Here is an 11058-nt window from a genome sequence, read left to right as displayed (position 1 = left end):
TTCCACCCAGAGTTCACTTGACCTCTATGTAAAGTCACATTTTCGTTGCACATTATTGCAGTTTAGTCCAACTTTGGTTTTGCTACACATTTAATAAATTCTTGTGAGTTTTCTGTTACAGCAGAAGAATTGTAATTTTCGATTGCAAGCATAAAATTTAGAAAGATTCTTCAGTGTTACATGTTCTAACTTTCTTGAATAACTAGATGACTCAAATTTTAACAAATCACTATTCTGAAGTCTATTTTTGTAACTAAAATTTCTACATTGCTGTAGCTTAAAATGTTATTTAATATTGCAGGCAATGGTAAAATTTATCGTTATTTTAGAAATTATGATTTTATCCTTCATCATGTTGGTACAGTATTAAAGTTTTAAAGTTTCCATTGCGATGGTGTAAGTCAATAAGTTATCAATTGTTTCATATTTCAACGTGGTATATATTGTGAAGAGTATGTCTCTGTTGGGTACAACTTCAATTTTGTTTCCAAATTCATTTCCGTTATTACGTCCATATATTTCTTCAGTAAAACAAATGCTCTCGAATACAAATTATTAAATTTGTATAATATGTAATGAGATTTCTTTAAGTTATTCCTCAAAATTAAGAGAAACAAATGTTTTATGTTATAAAATTTCGTGACAGATGTCGTACTATTCAGTGAAATAATTTAGAGAGCGGAATTGTAGACCATTATCTAAAGTTAACTGTGCATATTACCATTGCTCGTTCATGTGAAAACGAAAGCATTATACTCTTTCCTTTATGGATCATACAGTCGTAACCAAAGAAACTACAGCCTATACTGAAATCGGCGAGTTTTATTTTAATTTACTAACCGTTTACTATCATATTGTAAAATTAAACAGCAAAAGAAGGAAGTGAAGTCGAGAGAGAATTACGACAAGTATGCCCTTTATCATATACCATGTTGAGCATCTACTTGGAGGATTTGGTAAAGAACTGTTTTCAGAACATGGGAGGGATGAAAGTAGGAAGAAGAAGAATAAAGTGCATAAAATTTCCTGATGATATGGCGTTGTTAGCAGAAGAGGAGACGATACTGAGGGATATGCTACAGGAGATAAATGACAGCTGTGAGCAGTATGGGATGCAAATAAATGCAAACAAGACGAAAACCATGGCCATAGGATGAAAAATAAAGAAGGTAAACTTGCTAATTCTAAATGAGACAGTAGAGCAAGTGATCAGATTCAAATACTTGGGGTGTACTATAAGCAGTAACATGAGCTTCACCAACGGCGTGGCTCTGTCGGTTAAGGCGCTTGTCTGCCGGTCTGAAGTTGCGGCCGGGCGCGGGTTCGATCTCCGCTTGGACTGATTACGTAGTTGGGTTTTTTCCGAGGTTTTCCCCAACCATAAGGTGAATGCCAGGTAACATATGGCGAATCCTCGGCCTCATCTCGTTATCACCAATCTCATCGACGCTAAATAACCTAGTGGTTGATGCGGCGTCGTTAAATAACCAAATAAAAAAACATGAGCTGCAGCCAGGAAGTCAAAAGGAGGATAGCAATGGCCAAGGAAGCTTTTAATAGAAAAAAGAGCATCTTCTGCGGACTTCTGGAAAATGAACTAAAGAAGAGACTAGTGAAGTGTTTTGTGTGGAATGTGGCATTGTATGGGGCAACAACATGGACTTTACGCAGAAATGAAGAGAAATTAACAGAAGCATTTGAAATGTGGATATGTAGAAGAATTGAACTTGTGAAGTGAACAGACAGAATAAGAAATGAAGCTGTGTGGAAAGAGTTGAAGAGAGAATAATGCTGAAACAGATCAGAAAGAGAAAAAGGAATTGGTCGGGTCACTGGCTGAGAAGAAACTGCCTACTGAAGGATGTATTGGAAGGAATGGTGAACGGGGGACGAGTTCGGGGTAGAAGAAGATATGAAATAATAGATGACATTAGGATAAGTCGATTATATGCGGAAACTGAGAGGAAGGCAGAAAACAGGAAAGATTTAAGATTGCTGGGTTTGCAGTAAAAGACCTGCCCTTGGGCAGAAGATTTTGTGTATGTATGTTTGTATGTATATATGTATGTATAATACAACTGAAGTATTGTAACTAATTTAAATGTAGGTGTAACGCATGCGCAGTAGGTACTAACCACTTCCAATCTAACGGTTGCTATCGGTCAAGATATACCGGGAGTGTTACACCAGGTAGCCCATCTGCGCCGTTTTAAAAAATATAGAAAAGTCATCAAATAGAAGCCACGAAGGATTTTCTACATTACAGGGGCAATGCCTTCATGAAATCAATGCGATGGCGATTGTCGCTGGTTTAGATCCGTGGCTAAATACAGTTTACTGAAAGAGATTTGTAGTGTGTGATTATTATTATTATTATTATTATTATTATTATTATTATTATTATTATTATTATTATTATTATTATTCATTAACATCACTTTTAAAGCACTGTCAGTAAAGCCTACGAGCTGCAGTTGCATTTTGCCGTGTTTCACCATAGAGCAGAAATTTGTCGGTGTACTCCTCATTACTAAACGCACCAGAAACACCACTGTTATCATAATTAGTAACAAAACAGAAAAAAGTAAACAGAGCGGGTTCATAACCCTGTTACTAGTTGGTACTTGGCATTGCAACCACTAGGAAACTAGAGTCAAACGCTTGCATTTGTTTCGGTATTCGTTCCCTAAACCTCTGAAATATAGAGAATTCCACGTTAAGAAAAAAAAAAAAACAATTGTTTCATGGGCCTTGCTTAGAACATTGTAGAAACTATGTGGTAGATAGTCGTTTCTATGGCAACTAATAATTTCATGGAAGAGCACCATATGCTCAACGCTTTTTTCTTGACGCGATGTCCTCTATAGTCAACTGTTTAGCATTTTATGCATTAAGGGAAGTCTAGTGCAAAAACGACGGCGCGGACGGGCCACAAGTAAGCTATTCACACTAGCTTTGGAGTGAACAATGCACTATATACGAAAATAACCGAAATTGAAGTGAAGTGACTGCAAGAAACTCCTTTCAACGTCGCAAAAAGTAGTAGACGCATAAGAATAACAAGAAATGTCACTGACGAAATCATGAGAAGTGTCTCACAGTGGGTAGCCATTGTGTGTTTTAATTTCAGGTAAGGATCTATTAATTCTTGATAAAATTATTATTCGTCATATGTACCAATCTGGGGTAAACTAACTAGGCAACAAAGCATTCTGCTGGCGGGTCGATACACAGATGATTCCTTATAATAATTAATTTTAGGGGGCTCTTACTATTAAACTGTTACAGAAAGTAAACGACACATTTTGTTGAGGATTTGAAATATTTGCTTCACTTGAAATTAATTGGTGATAGCGAGATGATACTTGGCGAGTTGTGGCCTGAGATTCGTCATTTTATTACTTGACATTCCCGTTATATTTAGTATAAGCCTCTGTAAAATAGCAAACCGATAATCAACACAAGCGGTAATCGAACCCACGCCTGACCGCACCACTGATTTTCAAATTTAGTTTAACAAAAGATTCAATTATCACGATGGAATTTCCGATAATTACATAATCTTGAATGAATGCGAGTAAAATTCTGAGAAAGATCAGAGAAAAAGTGCAAATAATGTAGTATTGTAATGCAGATGAGAAAGTGGAACATAGATAATTAGTGAATATTAGTCTGAGATAAAAACGCTTGGAGATAAACAGAAAATTATGGACAATAGTAATGAAAGGTAGCAATGCTAGTAGCGAAGGTTTGGAATAGAATGGAATTTAAGGAATGGGGCACTATGGGCAGCACTGCGACCTATTGAGATCTATTGCGCTAACCTTCTAGTGGCGCATTCCCAAACCCACACCGGAAGACCACGCTAAGGTTCTCTGCGTACCAGCTTTCGAGCAGGCAACCCCACTCGTCCCTAGGCCAGGCCCTCCGTGCATCCCCTGCCGGCGTTCGGGGAATGCTACGGAATGATAACAAAATGGAGAAATGGTGACGGAATGATGTAAATGCATAATATGGGGAAAAACGGGAGAACCCCGAGAAAAACCCCATCAGCGACCATGTCCACCACAAGTGTCACTATGGATTTCTGACCGGGACTCGAACACGGGCCGCCAGCGTCTGACCACTCAGCCACCGCAGGGGTTGTGGAGAAGGATTAGTTAGATTGCATCCAAGAGTGTTTATAAAAAAGAGTAATGTACTCGTAGATAAGGATTGCATAGTTATCAGGAATAGGATAGAGGGAAGACAAAGGACTACTACTACTACTACTACTACTACTACTACTACTACTACTATTACTACTACTACTATTACTACTACTACTACTATTACTACTACTACTGTTACTACTATTACTACTACTATTACTACTACTATTATTACTACTACTACTACTATTACTACTACTACTACTACTATTACTACTACTATTATTACTACTACTACTACTATTACTACTACTACTACTACTACTATTACTACTGCTACTACTATTACTACTACTACTACAATTACTTCTATTACTACTACTACTACAATTACTTCTATTACTACTACTACTACTATTACTACTACTACTACTATTACTACTATTACTACTACTATTACTATTACTACTATTACTACTACTACTACTACTACTACTATTACTACTACTACTACTATTACTACTACTACTACTATTACTACTACTACTACTACTACTACTGCTACTACTGCTCCCAACTACTAATACTACTGCTCCCAACTACTACTACTACTGCTGCTACTACTGCCACTACCACTACTACTACTGCCACTACCACTGTCACTACCATTACCACTACTACTACTGCCACTACAACTACTACTACCACTACTGCTGCTGATGCTACTGCCACTACCACTACTACTACTGCCACTACCACTACTACAACTACTACTACTACTACTACCACTATTACTAATACAACTACTACTACTACCACTAGTACTACTACTACTGTTGCTGCTACTGCTACTACTACTAATGCTACTGCCACAATTACTAATACTAATACTGCTGCTGCTACTACTACCACTGCCACTACCACTACTGCCACTACCACTGCCACTAACACTACTACAACTACTACTACTACTACTACCACTAGTACTACTACTATTGCTGCTACTGCTGCTACTACTACTACTACTACTGCTACTGCCACTACCACTGCCATAGTACTACTACCATACTATTACTACTACTACTACTACTACTACTACTACTGCCACTACCACTACCACTACTACAACTACTACTACAGCTGCTGCTGCTACTGCCACGACCACTACCACTACTGCCACTACCACTACTACTACAACCATTATCACTAGTACTACTACTACTGCTGCTGCTGCTACTGCCACTACTACTACTGCTACTGCCACTACCACCTACCATAAATTTAATCAACAATATATACAAAACAATTAATTAATTTTAATATAAAAATAAAATAAAACAAAAAAAATAATTTATATAATTCAGAGTATATCGAATTGCACAATAAAACTATTCAGTGTACTACTACTGCCACTAACACTACCACTACTATTGCCACTACCACTACCACTACTAGAGCAACTAAAACTACCACTCCTACTACCACTACTGCTACTACTACTGCCACTACTACTACCACTACTACTGCCACTACTGCTACTACTACTACTACTACTACTTTTACTACAACTATAAGTTGCTGCTTTCTATTGGTTTCTACAATGAAACGTCATAAGAGCCATATTCAGATAGTTTCCCTTCTCAATTTCCCAAAACAAAAATGAAATAATTTTTAATAAAATAATAATTTACTTGTAGGCCCACTAATTTTAAAGTTAAAGTGCGCTGTGATTTCCGAAAAAAGTTTACACAGCTACTCAACAACTGTGTGTTTAATATTATATACATATATTTTTTTTTTTAATTTCCTTTTTTGAGAAATGACTCTCATCTCCGTCGCTCTCCGTAGCGGAATGGATATTCTCACAGATTAAGTTATACTGGCCTAAATATTTAACACCTTAACTCACTTATGGAACGATATATTTCCGATACATGTAAATCTTACTTTTAAGAGGAGATGGTTACATAATTTGAATTTCTTCCCATTAGATAATTATTTTTCATTTATTTGTATATAGAAATATCATTGCTGCAACAGCTTAAATTCGAGATTAGTAAAAAAATTCGGGTGAAAAAAGTACCAGCTCCCTGTATTTAACCACAGTGAATATCCATCAGCGATTTTAAGCTAAATTCAAAAGCTGTTCGTTATTTTACTCCTAAAAGCACATTTTTTTTTAAATGGATGTAGCATAATTTTGATATTCGTTTTAAAAATGTTAAAATGAAGAATACATCTTAAGAAACAATTTTCGAGAAACATCAGAGGACATTTTTCATAAAAACTTATTTGCAAAGATGGGTTATCTTAATCTTTATAGAAACCAAGTGAGAAATTATGATTTCTTATATTTAATTACTCGAGACTTATCGTGCATTTATAAAAATTTCAAGTTACATAATTAAACAAGAATGCTGTTCAATCATATGACTATCTTTAATGCAAATTATGCAATTATCAATTTACGTTGTATTAATTTATACTTCGAGTTATGTAACACATTTAAGTACATAATCTGTGATTTAATTAATTGATTCGTAATATATAATAACTTAATAATTTTTCATCTATATGCAATAGACACATCGTAGTTTAATAAAAAGAGTGAGATATGTTGATTCAATTTTAATTTAATCCTAGCTTATTTTTTTTGTAAAATATGCCTATTTAACAATTTTACATATTCAAATAGTAGTCGACAACCAAATTCTTTCCTGTACGTAATACATTTAAATACAATTTTTGTATACTTTCCAAACGAGTCTTAATATGTCAATTCAATATTAGTATACGCATTTGATTGAACATTATCCATGGATATTTGTTTTTTACACAGCAGGATATGGTTATTTAATTCAATTTAATGTGTACATAAATATGCTTAGGCTATTGGAAATTTGTAATTTTTACATTCATGTGTATGTAATGAATATGTAACGAACCCCAAAACTAAAAATGACTTTCAAGAAGCTGAAAAACAAATGAAAAAATTAATACATTAAAGAATGTTACAACAACACAATTTAATCCACACCAAAGCAGACAAATGTATCGCAGCTGTCATAATGGAGAGATAATAATAATAATAATAATAATAATAATAATAATAATAATAATATATCTGAATGAAATAATAGAATTTATAGAAGAGAATAATATTACTAAAATAAAGTCTGATCCTACCGATACACTTCAAAACGAAATAAAAGAAACATTAAAATCAGTTCAAAACTTGATCTCAAAAAATTCAAGAACCCCGGTATTCCTAAACTAAAAACACTACCAAAAGCCAACAAAGCAAATTTATCCATGCCACCCGTCGCAAACTGCATGAATGCACCAAGTTATAAGATTAGTAAATTATTTCATCATAATCTGAAAACCAACATAAATCTCAAATATAAATATGCAATAGGCAATACGAACCAATTAAGTTGTAATTTACAAAACATTACAGTAAACAGACATCCGAAAATGTTACCACTGGATATAAGTAACCTCTATACAAACATTCCCATACTAGAAACCATAGGTATAATAAAAGAAAATTTAATCTATAACCAAAGAGCAAGAGAATAAATAGATCAAGTAATAACACTTCTTACCATAGTCACTATACAAAATTACTTTTCATTTAATAACAGATTTTATAAACAAACCAAAGGTGTAGCAATAGGCAACCCGCTTTCAGCATTACTGGCTGAGATAACTTTACAGAATATTGAAGATGGATCAGTCAACCAAGTCATAAAAGACAATAATACTGTATAATAATGTATAATCGGTATGTTGGCGATACATTAACCATATACGACGACTGTATTAAAAACAGTGATATCACTGATTCTATCAACAAATTGTGTTATAATTTAACGTTTATCACAGGAATACAAAGAACAACTCAATTAATTTTCTTGACATTAGAATCACAAAACATAATAGGAATAAGTCGGTATATATAGCAAATATATAGTATATGTTACTGCTAGAATGATGCATGTCACTTTCTTCTCGAAAATGAACCAAGACTGTCAACACATGGCTTAAGTCATATAGAATGTACATAAAGATTTATGTGGCATTAACACTGATAGTCACTGTCCAGTAATAATCGGAAAATCTCAGTTAAGCTTTGAGCCCTAAGCATTTCTAAATTGCAATTGCTTCTCCTGGAAAATGTATTCCAAATGACATCCATCATTCTTGCAGTGGACTCTTCATATATAAAGTATTCCGAATAATACATAATTCAGACTGGTACACAACTAATGTACAAATACACTTTGATTTGGACATGGCATTTCTGAACGACATACTACGTCAACAAGTGAACAAGTTTTATAAGAGTGCAAATTCTAGTGAAAATCCATTCATCAAGCGTCTTGGCCAATACAATGCAAACTTCTACAACAAGCACAGAACACCAAAATCATTTTTAAGTGAATAACATGCTCTTTCCAGAACCTCCGACTTGTGCATTATTATTTGAAATTTACATTAATTATGAAAAGGCAGGAAACGGATTTGTTTTCATAATATATCAATAAATTGCTGAATGTGAAAACACAAAATATGAAACGATATATATGGTATGATATATATAATATATGATATAATATGATATATACAATACATTCCACGATCTAATTGACAGAATGATAAAGATTCCGTTAAGTAAAATCAAATACAAAGAAAAAACTAAGAAACTTTTAGAAATTGGAGTAGAAAATGGATATAGTAGCGCAAACATAAAAACATTAATACGCGATAAAGGAAATAAAGAGAAATTAAAACTCAGAAGTACTTTAATCTGCCAAAAGAATAAGAAAATAAAAGTTAATGGTTCCATCACCTTAAAGTTAATATATTTCTAATAAACTGCATTTTTTTTTTCAAAAAAGAAGATATATACAAAGCACACAAAACTAATAAACTAAACGATATTATAAGTACACAATTGGAAAATACTAACAGATTAAATAGTAATCGTATATATGGCTTTAAATGAATTTCATTTAAATGTATGTTAGACCAAAATAAATCTTAAAATACGAAGTAGGGAACACATAAATGATTTTAAAAGTAACCATAAGAAATCTAGTTATGCAAATATATCATTGAAACAGGACATAATTTAGGAAATATAAATGACACTTGTAATTTTGAAACCCAATTCCATAAATATAGTTAAGAATTTTATATTAACAGATTTTTACAGAATGAAACATTCATTCTCAACGAAAACTCAATGCATGTAAATAATTCTCTATACCATATTCATACCGTCACTTAAAAACAGCCCCCGTGCGTATAATAGTTGGTTAATGGCTAAAATGTGCAAAGTTTAATTGTAATGTATATAAAATATAATCTATGTATGTTTTAGAAATAATTACGGCATTAATAGGTTTTTTCAATCATTTGGACTCGACATGCCTATTTTGTGCGATAAACTGTACGTGTTAGGAAGAGAGTGAGACAGAGATACTATACCTCACTCTTTCACATTGCGGCAACAGTGTACTAAGCAACGCCCAAAAGATCGATGCTTTTTTCTTAATGTGAAATCCTCTATACCATGTTCAATATTTACTTGGAGGATTTGCTAAATAACTGTTTTCAGAACATGGGAGAGGTAAATGTAGGAGGAAGAAGAATAAAGTGCATAAGATTTGTTGATGACTGCCGTTCTTAGCAGAAGAAGGAGACGATACTAAGGGATATACTACAGGAGCTAAATGACAGCTGTGAGCAGTATGGCATGCAAATAAATGCAAACAAGACGAAGACCAAGGTCATAGGAAGAAAAATGAAAAAGGTAAACTTGCTAATTCTAAATGAGACAGTAGAGCAAGTGAACAGCTTCAAATACTTGGGGTGTACTATAAGCTATAATAAGAGCTTTGCCACCGGTGTGGCTCAGTCGATTAACGGGCTTGCCTGCCGGTCTGAAGCTGCGCTCGGGAGCGGGTTCGATCCCCGCTTGGGGTGATTACCTGGTTGGGCTTTTTCCGAGGTTTTCCTCAACCGTAAGATCAATGCTACGTAATCTATGCCGAATCCTCGGCCTCATGCAATAGAGAAAAAGTGAAATTGAGTGCAAGTAGGGAGAATGAACCATAAAAGCCATAACAATGAAAGAGAAAAAGTGAAAAGTGAATTGAACTATGATAGTAAGGAAGTACTACAAGCATTAGAATATTGGAACATTGAAAGAACGCAAGAGTAAAATCCTGAGAAAAGGTCAGTGAAAAGAAGGGCAAATAATGTAATATTGTAATGTAGATGAAAAAAGTTTAATATAGATAATTAGTGAATATTAGTCAGAGAAAAAATTCTTGAAGATAAACAGAAAATTAGGGACAATAGTACGAAGCAGAGAGGGATTGGAATGGAGTGGAGTTAACGGAGGGGACACTATGGCCCAGCACTGCGACCTATTGTGATCTATTGCGCTAACCCTCTACTGGCGCATTCCCAAATCCACACGGGCTGACCACACTAAGGTTCTCTGTGTGCCCAGGTTTCGAGCAGACAACCCCTCTCATCCCTAGGCCAGCCCCTCCATGTTTCGCCAGCCGGCGTTCGAGGAATGCTACGGAATGATAAAAATATGGAGAAATGGTGACGGAATGATGTGAATGCCTAATATGGGGAGAAACGGGAGAACCCCGAGTAAAAACCCCAACTGTAACCATGTCCGCCACAAGTGTTACTATCGATTTTTCAAATGAAAAATCCCAGACATTAACGGGACTCGAACCCGGGCTGCCTACGTGACAGGCTGTAGGTCTGACCATTGTAGGTTGTAGAGAAGGATTACTTAGAGTGTTTCTCAATATGAGTAAAGTACTCGTAGATAAATATTGTATTGTTATCAGGAATAGAATAGAGGGAAAAAAAG

This window comes from Periplaneta americana, chromosome 14, assembly GCF_040183065.1.
Source record: "Periplaneta americana isolate PAMFEO1 chromosome 14, P.americana_PAMFEO1_priV1, whole genome shotgun sequence".
In the NCBI taxonomy this organism is placed as follows: domain Eukaryota; kingdom Metazoa; phylum Arthropoda; class Insecta; order Blattodea; family Blattidae; genus Periplaneta; species Periplaneta americana.
Note: the sequence above shows the minus strand (reverse complement) of the source record.